Here is a 19,894-nt window from a genome sequence, read left to right as displayed (position 1 = left end):
ACAAAGGCATAAGAATGATACATTGGACTTTGAGGACTTAGGGGGAAAGGGTGGGAAGGGGGTGAGGGATAGAAGACTAAAAATAGGGTGCAGTGTATACTGCTCAGGTGATGGGTGCACCAAAATCTCACAAATCACCGCTAAAGAACTTACTCATGTAACCAAATACCACCTGTACCCAAATAACTTATGGAAAAGTTTCTAAAAATCAATTGACCATAAATGTGTGGGCTTCTTTCTGAGTTCTCTACTCTGTTCCATTGGTCAATGTTTCTATTTTTATGCCAGTACCATGTGTAAACAAAGGATTTTTCAAAAAATGTCAATTACTATAACTTTCAAATATAGTTTGAAGTCAGGTAGTGTAATGTCTTTAGCTTTTTTTTCCTCAAGATTGTCTTGTTTTTTTTTTTTTTTTTTTTTTTTGTAGTTCCATATGAATTTTTAAATTGTTTTTTCCTATTTATGTGAAAAATGACATTGAAATTTTAGTAAGGATTACATGGTTCAGCCACCTAGAGATTATCTGCATCGCACAGATAAGATTCTTTTCTGGGGCTGCTTTCTGGAAATGAAAGCAGTCTGTAGCGGGCTCTTCCATCCCCTGTCAGGTGAATAAGCTCAAAGGATATGTGAATCCTTTCTGCATAACAAAAGAAGATAAACATTGTAGTAGATGAGGCATAACACTATTTGCCTTTGCAAAATTACAGAATGGGCTTTTCCTAATCATAAGAAACCAATTTTCCAATGTCAGTCTTACAAGGAGTAGAAGTTTCTCACTTTCAAAGGTCACCATGACTAAGTGGTCATTTTAGAAACCATCTCTAACACAGGCTTAGGTAAATCTTTTTCAGATAGATAGTCATAAAAAGACCATATTAAACCCTAAGTTGAAAACATAGACCATTGTATTAGTCCATTCTCACACTGCTATAAAGATACTACCTGAGATTGGTTAATTTATAAACAGAGGAGGTTTAATTGACTCACAATTCCACATGGCTGGGGAGGCCTCAGAAAACTTACAGTTATGGCAGAAGGCGAAGGGGAAGCAAGGACCTTCTTCACCAGGTGGCAGGAAAGAGTGTGAATGAGAATGAAGAAGTGCCACACTAACATCAGCTCTCATGGGAACGAACTCACCGTCACAGGAACAGCATGGGGAACCACCCCTGTGATCCAATCACCTCCCACCTGGTCCCTCTCCTGACACGTAGGGATTACAGTTTGAGATGAGATTTGGGTAGGGACACAGAGCCAAACCATATCCATCATGTATTCTAGAACATACAATTATGAAATAACATGTAAGAAATTTTGAAGACTTTTTTCAAAACCTTTCAAGTACATTGATTATTTTATTTTTGTCTTTGTGGATCAATTGAATCATAATACAAAAGCTCATAGTTTTCTAAAGTGGATGAACACCTCCCTGAACAGGATCCAATTTGAAGAAACTGACATCCAGCATTCTTATTAAACACGTATTAACACATTATTATTTCACCCAGATTAAACTGCTAGGAAAATGTTTTAGCACCCTCCCACGAGAATATTTTGATTAGCTGCTAATACAAAGGGTATCCAAGAGTACTCAAAATATCTATAAGAAGTGCAAAGAACCTTTTTCTACTCACACTCCCACCCCCATCAGATAACCATCAGGTTGTAAATTTCCACCTAATCCGTGAGGTTTTATGCAGTGAATTAAATGACAAAAGTCTGCTAGTTTTTAGTGGTGATGTTGTTAAAGCAGGAATAACTGACACGGCAGTATTTTTCCAATTTTTTATTCTCAAATTGCAACAGTGCACCATTGAAGACAGTTGAAGATCTAATTAAACCAGTATTTATATTGTTATTTGAATATTACTGAGTCACTGAAATTTCTGTTTCTGAAAGAATACACACACACACACACACACACACACACACTCACATGCTGTTTTAATCGTAGGAAGGATTTCCATAATATTAAGAAAATGTGGCAGACTTTTAATAAGGGAAGGCTTATTTATTTCTTTTCTTGAGGATGTTGATCAGACCAGGAAGGTATACATCTCTGCCATCCAAGAACTTAGAGTCCTGTGTGGTGATAAGATGCAGACACGTAACAGAAATTATAGACAACATGCAATATATCTGTACTGCAGACAGGATTACAATAATCAGAGAAATTGATATATGTGTGTTTTTAAGTAAAGGAAGAAAACTGCGTATCGATATTTAGCATATAAGTGTAATGTTTACAAATGAATTTGGATAGGGTAAGGTTGAAAGAGAGTAAACAATAGTCATGCCAAATATACTCAAGGAGTAGAATTAAAGGACAGAAAGCTAACGCAATTTTAAACATGCAATTATGTAATAGCCTCCACTAGAAAATATTGGATCCTCTTCAGGGAGGTGATCATCTCCTTTACAAAACTCTGAGTTTCTAGGCTTTATATTTTAATTCAGTTCATCCTCAGAAAATAAAGTGAAATAATAAATGTACTTGAACCTTTTTTGAAAAAATTCTTTAAAAGTTTTGTACATGTTGTTTCATAATTGTGTGTTCTGGAATACATGGTCTCTTTTTTCAGTGTAGGGTTTAATATCATCTTTTTATGATTATAAACTATATCTGAAAAAGATTGATCTGAGCCTGTCTTAGAGTTGGTTTCTAAAATGACCACTTAGCCGTGGTGACCTTTGAAAATAAGAAGCTTCCACTCCTTGTAAGACTGACGTTGGAAAATTGGTTTCTTATGATTAGGAACAGTCCATTTTGTAATTTTGCAAAGGCAAACAGTGTTATGCCTCATCTACTATAACGTTTGTCTTCTTTTATTATGGAGAAAGGGTTCACATATCCTTTGAGCTTATTCACCTGACAGGGGATGGAAGAGCCCGCTACAGACTGCTTTCATTTCCAGAAAGCAGTCCCAGAAAAGAATCTTACTTGTGACATGTCGATAATCTCTAGGTGGTTGAACTATGTGGTCCTAAAAGCGTCACAGTCAGAAGTAGTCCCTAGCGAGTTAATCTCCAGCTTGAAAGATTCAAGATGAGTGGAAAACAATAAAAGCATAACCCTAAAATCTTCTAATGAAAATAGAGTTTTAGTAAGGGTTGTCTGGAACTGCTCAGATCAATAAGAAAGGCATTATAAGATACTTAGTTGTGTTTTCTATAATAATTTGACTCTTAAAGTTGTCAGTATTGTTATTATATTTAGCTGTATTAACAAAGTGTTTACTTTGATTTATTAGCGATCACTGTGTAGGAAAAAGGCCCTGGTTTCTCTCTCTTAATAGCTTCCTTGAGAAGCGTGTCATTTTATGAATAATTCAGCCAGCATTGCTCTTTTGGAGGTAACATATACTATTTGCGGGCAAAATATATGAGTAAATACATAATTCTTTGTGGATCAAATTTCAAAACCTGATTCCTTAAAATTGTTAAAATGGGCCAACGATAGTGCCTGAGATTCAACAGCATTTCTTGACAGTCTCTTCATCAGTTTGGACTTCACCTTTACAGACGTCCTCACAGGTATGCTAAGACAATCAAACAAGTAATTTGTTTTGATTACATTCAAAATCCCAAAGGCCTGAAGAGGGCCTTTACCCTGGAAAGAACTGAAATTCGCCACACCACAGTCAGCCACTCATGCAGCCTTATGCATCCCCTAAGAGTTTGCAGTTCTCAACCCCAGTTACATAAAAGATCAACTGGAGACCTTTTAAAAAATGCCAATACCTGGGCTTGGCCTAGAAAAATTCTGAATTAGTCTGAGGTGAGATCTAAAAGTGAATATTTTTAAAAAGCTGCTCAGAGATTCTAGTCTGTAGCTAGAATGATAACCACTCCACTATAGCCATGGCATATTACTCAGTGTGTCCAGGGAAGCTGATATTAGTATATTCTGATTATAACAATATAAAACACAGAATCCACATGTGTTAGATCAAGCAGAACTTCCCAGTTGTGTGTGTTGGCAGGAGGTTGTGTGTGTTCACAGAAGATTGTGTGTGTGTTCTTCTTTTATAATACTTAATGCTTAACCTGGGTACAACTCTGTTTCATTCTCTGGGTACAGAGAATGAGCAACTTTATTACATTTATCAGGAAGAAATTGATAATGTATTCCACAGGTAATCACTAATTTTCACATCCCTATAAAGTACCAACAGGAGAAAAGCAATGCCATTGAATGAATGAGCCAAGGCTTCAAACAGTGCTTCTAGAGCTATTGATATGATGGTTGCGCACGTTCCTTGCCTTGGCAAGGTCATCTTAATCAGGGCTCCCTCTGATTCTTTATGTAACTTATTCTGTAACAACTGTGGAGAACACTGTTATAATGTCTAATGTTTATGACCTAGCAGAACTTTCAAGAAAGCTCCTGAGGGCATATCCCCACAAATCTAATGCAAAGCTGAATGGATGCTCTTCATAACGTGAAAGGAGACTATGTTACTATTCTGCATAAAAATTCTCTGGTAGTTCCTGCTTTCAAGTTACTTACGCTATAAAACCTTTTATTGCCTGGCTCTTCTTACCTGGCCAACTTTAATGTCCCGCCATTCTCCCCACCCCCATCCTCCCTCTACACATATAAGGCTGAAGTAGAGAAAATTAATGCTCACTTCCTAGGATGCTGTAAATATTAAACCAGAATTCCCAAAAAATACTTAGTACAGTGCTTAGAATGTAATAACAAAGTACAAGATTAAACACACAGAAATATATGACAATAACAGCAACAGAAATCTTTCTGTGTCCTCATAGAGCAGTTGCCTGCTTCTTACTTTACCTTTCAGTAGCATCATTTGCATATCTCTATCATAAGCTTTATCTAATTATATTAAAATGAGTGGTTTGCCCATCAGCTCAATGGCATAGGACTTGATGCACAATAGGTATGTAATTAATTTTTCATGAAATCAAATGCCTCTGATTTAAAAATTTTAAGAAGTGATAGATTTTTGCTCAGCCATCTATTCTCTCACATGCTTAGATCCTCAAATATTAATTTAATGAATGAGTGAATCAATGAATGGTTCCCTTTATAATCAGGAACTGGTAGAAACTATGAATGCAGTTCATACAGTGATGCCAATTGGCCCATAGATGATTCAAAACTTTGAGCCTTGGTTTTCTATTACCCTCTCATAGGATTAATTTCTAACTACATCCAAAACTACCTCAGAAAAGTTTGAAGACTGAAGCATCCTTATAATGATTCTTAGTGGTGTTGTCAGAGTTCAAATGAACCAGAGTGACTCCATCTTGAATAGGGGCTGGCTAAAATGAGGATGAGACCTGATGGGTTGCATTCCCAGAAGGTTAGGCATTCTCAGTCACAGGATGAGCTAGGTCAACAGGACTGGTATCACAAGATACAGGTCGTAAAGACCCTGTTGATAAAACAGGATGCCGTAAAGAAGCCAGCCAAAAGCCACCAAAACCAAGATGGTGTGGAAAGTGACCTCTGGTCATCCTAGCTGCTCATTATATGGTAATTGTAATACATTAGCATGCTAAAAGACACTCCCACCAGTGCCATGACAGTTTACAAATGCCATAGCCACATCGGGAAGTTACCCTATATGGTCTAAAAAGGGGAAGGAACCCTCAGTTCCAGGAAATACCTGCCGCTTTCCTAGAAAACTTATGAATAATCCACCCTGTATTTAGCAGATGATAAGAAATAACCATAAAAATAGCTAAGCAGCAGCCCCCAGGGCTATGGAGTAGCCACCCTTCTATTTACTTTCTTAATAAACTTGCTTTCACTTTGCTCTGTGAACTCACCGTGAATTCTTTCTTGCATGAGATCCAAGAACTCTCTCTTGGGGTCTGGATTAGGACTCCTTTCCAGTAACACTGCAGTTGAAATTCAGTTCCTGAAATCTATTTCATTGAAAAGGAATAAATTATCAAGGCACATCTGTTTTGAAATTTCTCTTTTAAGAGTGTAAGTAAGGCCAATAGTGTAAGTAGGTCAGCATTGAATGCAGATGCCGGTGGTTGATATTATAGATTTCTTGGACATAACTGTTAGTTTTCCTTTCATAATAATAGACATGTTAGAGAATGGTTACTCATTCACATTGAATTTTCAAAGTCCAGCTTAGCAAATCAGAATAAATTATTATCTTCAGCTGAGTTGGCTGTGGGCAACTTGTGTGCATCTAGCCATCCCTCTGAGAACCTGGTCCTCCCTCCCTCCCTCCCTCCCTCCCTCCTTCCTTCCTTCCTTCCTTCCTTCCTTCCTTCCTTCCCTCCTTTCTTCTTTCCTTCATAGTTACTTGTTTGTCTGTCTTTAGTTTTAGATTCTTAGATTGTCAACTTCAGGAGGGTAAGAAACATACATATATATTGCTCTCCATTTTATCTTTGCTAGGCAGAAATTGAATACTAGTTTATTCTGAATGGGGATATGTTCTCGTTCTAGATGTGCAGCTTAGAAGGATGTTCTTTTTCTTCCCACTGAATGTTTCTTCACATTAAGACACAGAGCTGTAGAATAAAGGTAATAATCAACTCTGGCCCAAAAGGGAGTTAGTTGCTGGTTACAGTTGACATTTCAGTGTCAACTGCTGGATATAGTTGACATTGTTTGGCATCTGCTGATGAAGGAGAGGGGAAGATGAGAATGTTCTGAGAAAATACAGGTCCACAAAAATACTGGTCTAACCTTGTCTGGTTAGGAAAAAAAATAACCAGTTGAGTTTGTGGTTGCTTCATGGGCCTAGCTGGGTGTAATCCTGACTTTTATTGTTGAGAGGTCGGGCACTTAGGTGCCAGGTCACCTGGGTAACCACAGCTGAGACTCTGCACTCTATGATCACAGTGAAGGTCTTCCAGAAGCTAGGCTGCCCAGTAAAAGAAAACCATCAGTTTTTAAAAATACCAGGTTTAAAACACAACACACACTGGATTTCAAATATAGTACTGGCATCTGAATGTACCCTGCTGTATATATTAAAGTTGCGCCAGCCTACTTTATGTCAATATAGATATCTATATCAGTATCTAGTAAGCAACCACTTCAGGGGAGAGCCTGAGACTGAAGAATGTTTTATTTTAAAAGGGTATTTCCTTTGGTAGTTTTTACACCCCCTAAAAGGAGTGTATTCCAGGGACTCTTATCAGAACAAAATTTAAAAGTAATTGTTGAATGCATGCATGCATGAATGAATAAATGCAGTTACACATAGGAATTGAAAACAAGGAAATTAATACCACTGGATTCAAAAGTCACAGAACCTCGGTTCTAGACCCACAGTTATCCTCAATTAGTTATGTAATATATGTAAATAATTTACCTCTCAGTCTTAGTTTCATCAACTGTAAGATATCTTAATAATTTCTTCCATAGGTACCTCAGAGGCTTTATGTTTTTGGAATTAATAAAGTGCTGATGATGAAATCTTAAACTCATGAAATGAATAGAGATAAAAGGTATTAATGAAGATGACTTTCAGCTGGGCATGCTGGCTCACTCCTGTAATTCCAGCACTTTGGGAGGCTGAGGTGGGTGGATCACTTGAAGTCAGGAGTTTGAGACCAGCCTGGTCAACATGGTGAAACTCCATCTCTACCAAAATACAAAAATTAGTCGGGTGTGGTGGCAGGCACCTGTAATCCCAGCTACCTGGGAGGCTGAGGCATGAGAATCGCTTAAACTGGGAGGTGGAGGTTGCAGTGAGCCAGTGAGCTGAGATCATGCCATTGCACTCCAGCCTGGGTGACAGAGCGAGACTTCAACTCAAAAAAAAAAAAAAAAAAAAAGACTTTCAAGTATTCCCTTTCTTTACTTAGGATCATTTTTACTTGTTTGTTTCTTTTTTTGGCAAAGGATCCCTGGAAACTACTTTTAATTGGTTATTCCTGCTGTACCTCTTATAAAGTGAACCAAATATTTTATTTCTGTATTATTTCATTTATATTATACAATGAAGCAAAAATTGATAAAATTTGTTTTATAATCATAAAATGGGCTCAGATATCAGACATTTTAGAAAAGATTCAAGTACTTCAAAATTCATTAGATTTTTTCCAGATATCGTTATATATCTACAGAAATGCACATTACATAGAAATATGTAAATACATAGAAATGTATTTGCATAATGTTACAATGACAATGGAGGAACAGGGACCAACACTTTTTTCATAATTTTATTTCAATGGACACATTACTAGAAACCACATGCCCAATGTAGCAGAAACAAATTGTTCCCTAATATCTATCTGTATCTTTTTCCTTCTTAATTTTTAGGTAGACACATAGGCACTTAAAGACTGCATTTCCTGGCATTCCTTGAAGCTAGGTCCAGAATGCAGATTTGATAATCGCTGCAGGAGCATCTTATGTTGAGAATGGTAGAGCAAGAATACAGGCATCTGAGTCCCTGGCCATATCCCCGGACCTCTCACTTCTAGACAAAAGCGAAATTATCTTGGAATGTCTGGCATTCATAGTTAAACTTAATTCTAATGAATACTTCCAATCCTGTCGATGTGAATAAGTAATGTAAAAAAAATGTTTTGAAACCAGTAGGGAAATATGGAGATACTATGATCACTTCCACCAATGTCCTTTTATTTTTCCTTTAATATGATGATATATTTTGGGTTGATCTTCCAGCAATTTAAATGGGTTCCCTTAATGGGGTTGAGAGGTATATCGGTAGTGGAGAAGGATTAGTGTTTTGAATGAGTGGGTCAACTTCAAATGAAACAAAATATTTTGTTTTGGGTAGTTGCCAATCTTTTCTTCCAGCCATGTTTCCTCTTGGGTGCTGGGCTGTGACCACTTCCTGAGGGTTACGATGGGATGTCAGGCTTGTCCTCGACCTTTCCTCACGCTGCAGTGAGTGGATGGAATTGAGGGCAATTAGTGAGAAAGTCCAAATGTAGAATTAAAATTGAAAATCAGATAGACTGGCAGAAGAGACAATACAAAGGGACTGAGCAGAGAGACAAAATCCAGTTACAAACAATAGGCAGAAACCGGGAATAACAACTCAAAGCAAAAGCATTTTGATGGAGAAGGGAGGTGGGGCCTGCGTGTCTTTGAGCCCTGGAATGCAGTTGCCACACTATTTTTAGAATGGTCATGCATAGATTCAGCCATGGGTGGATGGGTACCAAATTAGTTTGAACTGACAATATACTGGGACCCTCTTAGGAGAGAAAGTGAAGAAATAAGGACTGAGAAGTGGGGGCTGGCCTCTGAGTGAGTCCTACTATGTGCCATTTTATGGTAATCAAAGGAGCATCATTGGTTCCTTGATGGAATCCAAAGCTGAATCCGCAGAGAAGTCACCTGTGGTGGTTGGCACAGTAGTGGGAGAACTCACTGGTCAGAGGCGGAGTCAGGAGAGTTATGTGAGCCTGGAAGTTGGCACATGTACAGTACCACCTTAGGCTTTTGTTGAGCATAGGGGAAATCAGATCAAATGCCTAGGAGAGAGAAAAGAGGGTATAAGAGGGTGGGGTGTTAGAACCCACCATGCTGGCTGAAGTCCCAGAAGGCAATTGCAATGCTAGGAAGTGATATCAAACAGAAGTTTAAAGTTTTGATTCCAGTGTCTGAGAGATGAATGGCCTTCATATCAGGGTGGATCTACTGAGGCTCTATATTAGTCTATTTTCACACTGCTAATAAAGACATACCTGAGACTGGGTAATTTATGAAGGAAAGATGTTTAATGCACTCAGAGTTCCACCTGACTGGAGAAGCCTCCCAATCATGGCAGAAAATGAAGGAGGATGAAAGGCATGTCTTACAAGGCAGCAGGCAAGGGAACGTGTGCAGGGGAACTGCCTTTTATAAAACCATCAAATCTCATGAGACTTACTCACTATCACAAGAACAACACAGGAAAAACCTGCCCCCATGATTCAATTACCTCCCACTTGATCCCTCCTATGACACATGGGGATTATGGGAACTACAATTCAAGATGTGATTTGGGTGGAGACACAGCCAAACCATATCAGGCTCCATAAATTGCTCTCACAGTGACATGAAACCAGGGCTCCAGAATCCCAGTCCAGCTCAGGCAGGAGCCCAATCTGCCAATAGAAGTCATCTATATTGTCTGCAGAGACGTCTGGGGGAGAAGGATGGCAGGAAGAGGACATCTCCTTTCCATTCTCAGACCAGAGTACAAAGAGTCCACACTCACATACTTTGTCAGGAGAGAAAGACCATTACAGAGATAGAAGGCAGAGTCAATAACTGTTAACTGACAGCAGTAAGATAAATGAAACACTGGCTTTATTTATTCAGAATTCTTTCCTGTAATAATATTTGGTTTATTAAAATTTTACCTACATTTCCAATATCCCAAATAATTTATATTGGGTTATATAAGACAAAGATATAAAATTATACTTTGATTAACAAACGAGTCCACAGGCTATGCAGAAACTACCACCCACAATTATGAACAATGATTATTCATTCCCCAAACATTAGTCATCCACATTCAAAGAGTTAGCTTCTACAAACAGAAGCTTACTTTATTATTATTTTTAAATCTTACGTTCTTGGAATGCTCAAGGCTTTCTCCAATAATTAAAAATAAAGCATTAAAAAGATCTTTAACAATTTTGTTAAAGGAAAAACGAGCTAAGAGGTTCAACTATATTATTCAAAGGATATAAGTAGCAAATATTCTTCTGAAGTGCATATAAAAAACACATTCAGCACCTTTGATTAAGTCACATGGTATCGACAATAACTTTTAACTTGTCTTTCTTCAAAGTTTAAAAAAGAATTAGAAAAATATTTAATCTATTCAGCTCTTTTTGTCTTGTGCCAAAACATATCTTGGAATTTCAGGGAGTCAAACTAGCTGAATAAAAAGAAAAGATCAAAGGCAGTGTTTAGAATTTTTGTAGGAAACACAAAGAGGAAATTTAAATAATATCCAAAATAAACAAAGTGAAAACTTTGTATGACACAACAGCACAGGCAGTAACCACTGAATCCTGCTGGAACTGTGTATAACCAACTGTGTATAACCAAATATTCAAGTACAAATGATCTCATTCATGATCTCATGATTAAATGAGATCATTTATACTTGAGTGTACATACTGCTGGAACTGTGTGTATATTCAAGTATAAATGAGGTCCGAACTGTTCCCATAGGTATTCAGCATGTCCCTGGGAACTCACAACGCTTTTTCCTTCTGCTCCAACAGAGCTTTCAGTGACAAACTTTAGTATGTTGAAATGTTTGGGGCCTGTCTTCTTGCCTAGAAATTAAGTGACACTGCACCATGCCACCTTGGACATAGTGAAATCTAGGTTGGGGATAGTGGGAGCTGTCATTTATTGTTAAGACATATCTCACCCTAGGACACCATTTTTCTATGGTACTCAGGAACAGGTAGTTCTATCTTCCTTTGGGATAGCCAATTGAATTAGGTACATGTTGACTGAGCTATATTTATGATATATAATTTGTCAACATCAGATCTTTTTTTAGGAAAATTAAGCATGTTTGGTCAGGTGTTTATCTGAATTCTTCTAATACTGCTAAGGAGTTTGTATTTGTGTTATAACACTCATTTATTCTGCTCTGCATTATATTTAGTTGTTTACATATATTACACCTTCAACTAGATGTTAAACTAACTAGAGGTGAGCATCTGCATAATTCAAATTTGTATTCTCCATGGTTGGAAGCATGATTCTTTTAGCTTTGCTAGCCCCAGAAATGGAAGCTTCATAGGCTGGCATTCAGAAAGGGTTGCAGAGGCTGGGCTGGCAGTACCAGCAGTGGCAGAGCCTGTTGACTGGAGTCGGGGAAGGAGATGGATGCAGCCCGAAGAAAAGTGATAATCATATCCAAGAAAATGATCCAAAAGCTTGTCCTTTCTATCATCAGGTTTGAAGGCAGTGAGTGTGAAACTCTAGTCAAGAGCTGAAGCAAGAGGTCTGGAGCTTAGGCTAAGGTCATAGGATGTTAAATGGGGCAATGTTCATAGTTAAGATGGGTAAAAAAGCAAGGATGTTCAAAATTGTTGAGTGTGGTGTCAAAGGAGTCAGTTGACCAATTTAAAGGTGCAGGGTTAGGCCAGCCAAAGTTTGTTACTTATTGTAGACACATAATGAATTTCTTTTGAAAGAATCAAAGTGTAATAGTTAATTGTATATTCCACAAAGAGTGATGATAAAGCAGCCTGACTGTCAACTCCAGGCTCTTGACAGAGTGAAATACTAATACTTTGATAAATGTGCTTTTCATCAGGAGAGAGGCTCTTTTGAGTAATATTCAGCCTACAAGTTGCTCCTGTCATCATACCCAAAATCAAGTTCATAACAATTTCCTGTTGTGGAGAGAAAATACTTGTCAAGGGTAGTCTAAGTATAAATATTTAATGGAACATATATTGTAGGGGAGCTACTTCTTCTGAAATTATCCACATGTTGCAGCCATATGATGAACTGCTTTTTCTAAAGATGGCCTCCTGGCTGGGTGCAGTGGCTCACACCTGTAATCCCAGCACTTTGGGCACTTTGGGAGGCCGAAGTGGACGGATCACTTGAGGCCAGGAGTTCGAGGCCAACTTGGCCAACATGGAGAAACCCCAACTTTACTGAAAATACAAGAATTAGACAAGCATGGTGGTGCATGCCTGTAATCTCAGCTACTTGGAAGGCTGAGGCATGAGAATCACTTGAATCTGGAAGGTGGAGGTTGCAGTGAGCTAAGATCATGCCACTGCACTACTCCAGCCTGGCTAACAGAGTCAGATTCCATTTCAAAAAAACAAAACAAAACAAAAAGAATAAAGATGGCTTCTACAACATATCTCATCTCACTTGCAATTTCTATACTGTGAAGTTGACAATTATGTCATCAGTTGGTAGAGTCCATGTCCCCTTGCTCTGAGCTGGGAAGACCTTTGAAACTGATGTAACCAATATAGTACAGCTGAATGATGTCTATGTGGCTTCAGAGGCAAGGTCATAAAAATGCCGTGTACATTCACATTGTTCTCTTGGGACATGCATTCTCAGAAGTCAGCTGTCATGCTGTGAGGAAGCTAATTAGCCACAGCAAGGACTACATATAAGTGTTCTGTCCAATAGTTACAGCTAAGCCCCATCTAAACAACAGCCATCATCAACTACTGGATATGTGAGTGAGTGAGCCACTGAATGATGCCAACCCCAGCCAAGTCATCCCCAGCCTTCTTGCCATCCTAGCTGGCAGCATGTGAGGTAGGGCTGACCCTGCTCACATTTCATATTTCCAAGCAAAACACATGATTTTTGTTTTAATCTTCTAAATTCGGAGTGGTTTGTCATTTGGCAATCGGTTACTAGAGCAAGTCACAAATAAAAACAAGTGTAATTTGCATCATAGAAAGATCACCTTGATAAAGACATTTAGTCCAAGGACATTTTCAAGAACCTGGTCTCATTTTTTATTTTTTCTATTCTCTTACCAAGGAAGCAAATTCATCATACAAGTATAACACTTTTTCATATTTGATTGAATGTTGGCTTCAAAATTTTAAAAAATTATTAGCAAAATTTACACTTACAATGCAAAATGTATTTTAAAATGACTAGTGAATATTTAAAAAGTATTTTTTTCTTCTGAGGGTCTTTGAACATATTGCATTGATAATCAAAGAAACAAAATCTTAGGCAGAACTTTTTCCTAATGCTTTACATGGACAGTAACAAGATGCTGTCCCCAGACACTATGTTTTTCCAGAAATATAATATGCTAACGTAGAAATGTCAGAACAAAGTGACTATCAGAAATGGCAGCTCGTAATTCAATGCAGCACTAATTAGAGTATTTTAAAAACATACTTATGTATTCAAAGGAAATCTCCAGTTTTCTGTGAATGTCTTCCATGTCAAGGAAAGTTAACATTTCCATTATAACATCTTCGGTTAAAATAAAGGAAGCATTTAACATTTATGTTTTAATTGAGTTAAATGCCTAAGCTTTCAGTGATGTTGCATCTAATTTACCAGGGAAAATAAAAATGTCTTCAGATGAAAGAAGTGCTAATAAGGCTTGCTTAAAATTCCTGACATAACCAAGCATTGTTGTGCATTTAAGAAATTACTCTTTAAAAATCTAAAAGATTATCCATTTCATTTTTACTAAGATGACAACTGAAAATGACTGCGAGCTTCTAAAAACGGGCATGATAATCAAAATGACACTTGAGAAAGATGATTAATAGTGCTGCATGTGTGAAACATACGAGCTGTGATTCTCAAGAAATGGAGTTGGAGGGGGAGGGTGCAGGACATACACACACTTCCTGCTCCCCAGAGAATCAGAAGCATTTCTCCCACATCTTCCCTTGATAACTTTCTCAACCTCCAAGGGAGAACTAATGGAAAAGTAAGAAATTCTGGGAATTCAAAAGAGTTGAGCCAGGTTGTGGAAAGAGAAGCTGGAAGAGAGAACAAAGAAATATGGATTACGAAAAAAGATTTGGCAGAATGTACTTCTTATTTGGATGTGATGAATATAATGTGGATTTTAGGTTAAAAGCTCAAGGAAAATAGTGATAGGGAGAAAATGGGGTATAAAAATGAGAGAAGAAGAAAAATTATGGTGAGCCACTTATTTTAAAAAATAGCCTTTTATATCTTAGCAATGATTTGTTTAGGCTTTAAGGATTGATTTGGTGAACAGCAGTTGACATTTTGCTATTTCAATGAAGCCTGGTTCATTTTCATATGTTAGGAAGATCAACATAATTTCTAAATAGATTTTTTAATGTTGTATTTGGCTATTTAAATGTGACAGAATGAGTCATTTTCCATTGAAATATAAAATGTTAGTTTGGAGCACAAGAAATAATATTTTAGGCATTGCTAATTTATTCTTGTTAATGTTCTTTCTACATTAGTAAGTTCATCAGTTTTTAAATGCTATTTAAATGTTTTTTAAAAATTCTATGAACACTTTGATAAGATACATATTTTCTTTGGAATGTAGCTATTGAATGTACCACAATTTGCTCTTGGACCTCGTTTGCTATACATCCTGCCTTGTCCTTCTCAGTTCTTCTAGGTTTCTGACCTTCCACTCACAGTCTCACAAATCTCCTCATCTTTCTGTTTACCTCTTCGATCAGTCTTTACATATCCATACTCCCCAACAACTGAGCAACAACCACACTATGATTGCTGGGGTAAACATTGTAGGTAGTGTTGCAAAGAATATATTTCCTCAATATTTTCTTTTGGTGTAAAGAACATCGTCTGTCTCTGTTAGTCCTATTAACCTCAATTTTTGGTAATGTTTCTAATTCACATCAAGTCTGAAGTTCATAAATACCTTTTACAGCCTAGACAAACAAGCATAGTCAAGGCCCTGCAACAAATAATATAGAAATCTTAAATAAGCTTTTTCACCTAGACCCCTGCTTTACTGCTTTGAGTGTTTTAAAACCCAACCTTCAGAGAGGGTGCAATGTGGTTAGACTCTGTTTAACTTAGTACCAATCAATGTTTTAGCCTTGAGGAAGTATATCTCCAAAGAAATGCTGAGTCTTTAAATGTCAAAACATTCTCCTTTTTGAAAGAACAGTTTCTTTTGTGTGCAAAAGGTCTTCCTCCGACTCACCCAGTGTGTTCTCCTTAGCATTAAAAAATAAACAGAAGCGACATATCCTTAAAATAACTATCTGAGCTCAGTCACCTGTGCCTCCCAAAGCTCTCTAAATGAATGAACTGTCAAACATCACACAGAGGTGGGAATTAAAACTGCTGAACTTAAGGTATTAGAGACAATACAGTGCTTCTTCAGGGCAGCATGTCGGCTAGAGTTCACACAGCCGCTGCATCCTCATTTCTCCCAGTGTATTAAAACATTCCCTTTGAATAACACCGGCTCTATGCTACATTACTTAACCTCTGGGAGATTTGAAGGCTCCAAACTATCATGCAATTAGAGCTGACACTCTTCTAGTTAGCTACTGTGTTTAGAAGAAGCAATACAAAGGGGAATTTAAGAAAAAGACATGTTGCTTCGACTGGCGAAATGAACAAAGATTAATCATGCCTTTGTGGGATTGTGAGCATTTACTAATGAAGCATGTTAGTTTCATGCAGTGTTTACTTATTAATTGCTTAGAAGCTATAATGCTGGCTTCCATACTGCCTGTTTAACTTACTGTAACAGAGATGTTGGCGTCCCTCTATTCCCTGCTCCCCTCAAAGGATAGCCTTTAAAATACATCTTGGTTGCAATTTAAAAATTACTCTTAGTGTCTCCTTCTTGCAAAGTTTTCTTCCATGAACTTTAGGGTTATAGGCAGTAATGACCAGAGGAACTAACACCCTTTGTCTCTGATGGATCCCCAAAATAAATGCAGTGGAATACTTCTTTCTCTTTCTCCCTTTCTCTGACCATCTTTTCCCTTGATTGGACTAATACTGTAGATGAAGATTCTATATGCGAAGTTAGGGCATTCTCAGAAGGAAGTGGCCATGGAGGTGAGAGTTCCACCTTCCTTGGACTCTCCTTTTACACTGGCTCTTCAAGCAACTGCACAAATCTGTCTCTTGGGAGCTCTCCAGTCTTCCCACAGCAGTGGGAAGCAGCAGGATCTTCAGTTTTAAGGAAGACCTTTGACTTCTGCTGGATTAAGGTTGATGGTCACTTCTCTGCTATCTCACAGGCTCCAGGCATATAATGGGTTCTATTTCATGAGGAAGGGTGAGGTGGCTTCTCCAATTCCTGTGCATGCTTCCTGTGACCCTGCTAGTGTCCCTGGCTGGTGGTTTAGCTAAATAAGCACATCTCTCCAAGAGAAAACTGTGTTGTTTGCCAATTTGGGGACAATGTAGCCTATCCAATGGTGAGGAGAGATTTCTGCTCTGTAGTATCTGCCTCACCCTGGTCCTTTGGGGACAATAGACCCACTCAGTTGGTCTGAGATTCATTATACTCTTTCCAGCCCTAAGACACAGTGACATCCCTTGAGCACAATACTTTTTAAATGGATATTTTCTTTGTTACCCAGGGAACATCTCCTAAGCTGACTAAATTCTTTTGGTTGAGTCTGATGAGATAGAAAAAGAAATGCTTGTTTATTTCATCTGCTGCATTTCTTTCTTTCTGTTCTTGAACTCTCAACATCTACCCTGGACTAATGGGTACTTGTCGTCTCCCAAACATATTCAATTTCCACCTTTATAAATTGCATGTACTTTCCTACTAACCTATCTTCTGTATCCAAATCAATGCACAGATAGGTTCCCTCTTCCTTAGAAGATCTTCCCCTCCTCATGCCCATCATGGTCTCATTCTTCCCTCATGTTGTCACTCAGCACAAATTGTCTCTGCTATTCTTTGGCATTCATTTTCTCTTAGTCTGTTCAGGCTGCCATAACAAAATACCACAGACTGCATGGCTTAAACAACAGAATTTATTTTCTTGCAGTTTTGGAGGCCCAAAGTCCCAGATTCGATTTTTTCAGGGCTCAGTTTCTGATGAGGGCTGTCTTCCTAGCTTACAGATGGCCACCTTCTCACTGTGTCCTCACATGCCTTTCCTCTGAGTACATGTGGAGACAGAAAGGGAGGGAGGCAGAAAGGGCGGGGGAAAGAGAGAGCGAGCAAGCACATGAGAGTGCCCTCTCTGGTATCTCTTCTTATAAGGGCACTAATCCTGTTGGATAAGGGCCAGATCCTCATGACTTCATTTAATCTTAAATACTTAATGACCCTATCTCCATATGGAGCCATACTGGGAATAAATGCTTCAACATATGAGTTTTTGGAGTATAGAAACCTTCAGTCCATAACACACTTCATTTTGCCTTGTGTTCATATATACTTATATAATTTCTATCTATCTATCTATAGGTATATATATAAATATGTGTATGTGTGTATAAATCTTTGTTCAAGTTTTTGGTTTGATTCTGCTTTTGTCTTTAGAGACAGGGTCTTGCTCTGTTGCCTAGGCTGGACTTGAATGCCTGAGCTTAAGCTATCTTCCTGAGTAGCTGGGACTACAGGTGTGCGCCACCATGCCTGGCCTGTATAAATCTTTTATCAAAGAATTGTAAGCTCTTATAAATGTGTCCTACATATTCTTATACTTTGCCTTTTGTTGGTACTGAATTAATATTTTTTGAGTGACAAAATATATTCAGGTATGAGCCATTCACAATTCTAGTTTCCACATTCACTTTTTAGTACACATTATTTAATTTTAAAAATTTCCACTTTCAAGGCTGCTTAAAAATTTTAGAGAATTCTTTAGGGAAAAAAAAGTACTGTTGCTGGAAAATCTTTCTGACAGCAGGACCATGTAAACATAAACTAATGTGAATTTCCAATTTAATATGGCAGACCTCAAAGCTTTGGGGATTTCTGGTTAAACTCTCAAATATATGGCTGCTTACCTAAACTTGAAACCTTGAAAATGTCCAGAATGTTCTCTTTTTCAAAGCAGATCTATTTTTGTTCACATTCATTATATGAGCTATTTAAAGAATTTCTTAGATAAGATCATATGCTAACTTTTAATTTTTTTCCTTATAACCATGGACTTCAGTATCTTTAGCAGAAAAATGCTTCTTTGTATATGTTTTGTGTTATTGATATTATATGCCAGATCACATGTTTAGCTTTTATTTTTCACTACATCTTGTCATCTTTAAATATAGCAATGCCATAGGTATTGCAAGACTAACAAATATTGAACAGAAGGCATAATAACAGTGTTTTTATTGGCACTAAGTGAACACATAGCATATTAAATTAATGCTACAGCAAAATCTCAAAGAGCACTTTCCCAAACTATTTTCAAGTGTTTACCACTTATTTTTCAGTGACCACAAATTTTACTCCCTAATTTTCATGTAGCATCTAGCTCTTCAGAAACCAATTTCTCTGGCCTTCACATGAATTTTGCCCAATTTAAGTACATTTCATTTAAAGATTTTTTGTTTTGTTTTGTTTTTGTCACCCAGGCTGGAGTGCAATGGCGTCATCTCAGCTCCCACCTCCCATACTCAAGTGATCTCTCTTCCTCAGCTTCTTGAGTAGCTGGAACTATGGGCTCATGCCACCACACCTGGCAAATTTTTCTATTTTTTTGTAGAGACTGGGTCTTACTATGTTGCCCTGGTTGGTCTCAAACTCCTGGTCTCAAGTGATCCTCCTGCCTTGGCCTCCCAAAGTGCTGGGATCATAGGTGTGAGTCACCATGCCCAACCTTCATTTAAAGATTTTTGTTTTGAAAGATTATCATTAAAAATATACTGGAGTATTCATTTATTTATTTTAAGTTCTGGGATACATGTGCAGAACATGTAAGTTTGTTACATAGGTATACACGTGCCATGGTGGTATGTTGCACCCATTAATATGTCATCTAGGTTTTAAGCCCCACACGCATTAGATATTTGTCCTAATGCTCTCCAACCCCTGGCCCTCGACCCCTTGACAGGCCCTGATATGTGATGTTCCCCTCCCTGTGTCCATGGGTTCTCATTGTTCACCTCCCACTTATGAATGAGAACATGTGGTATTTGGTTTTCTGTTCTTGTGTTTGCTGACAATGATGGTTTCCAGCTTCATCCATGAACTCATTCTTTTTTATGGCTGCATAGTATTCCATGGTTATACTGGACTTTTCATATAAAGACACTGTTTGCAAATACTGATTGTAATACTGCAAACAAAAGAAAAAATAAAAATAACATAGACAATTGCTCTTTAAACTCTTTTTTTTTTTCTTTTTTTTTTTTGTGCAAGTCTCATGGAGTCTCGCTCTGTCACCCAGGCTGGAGTCCAGTGGTGTGATCTTGGTTCACTGCAAGCTCCACCCACCGGGTTCACGCCATTCTGGTGCCTCAGCCTCAGGAGTAGCT

This window comes from Papio anubis, chromosome 10 (assembly GCF_008728515.1).
Source record: "Papio anubis isolate 15944 chromosome 10, Panubis1.0, whole genome shotgun sequence".
NCBI classification, from domain to species: Eukaryota; Metazoa; Chordata; class Mammalia; order Primates; family Cercopithecidae; genus Papio; species Papio anubis.
Note: the sequence above shows the minus strand (reverse complement) of the source record.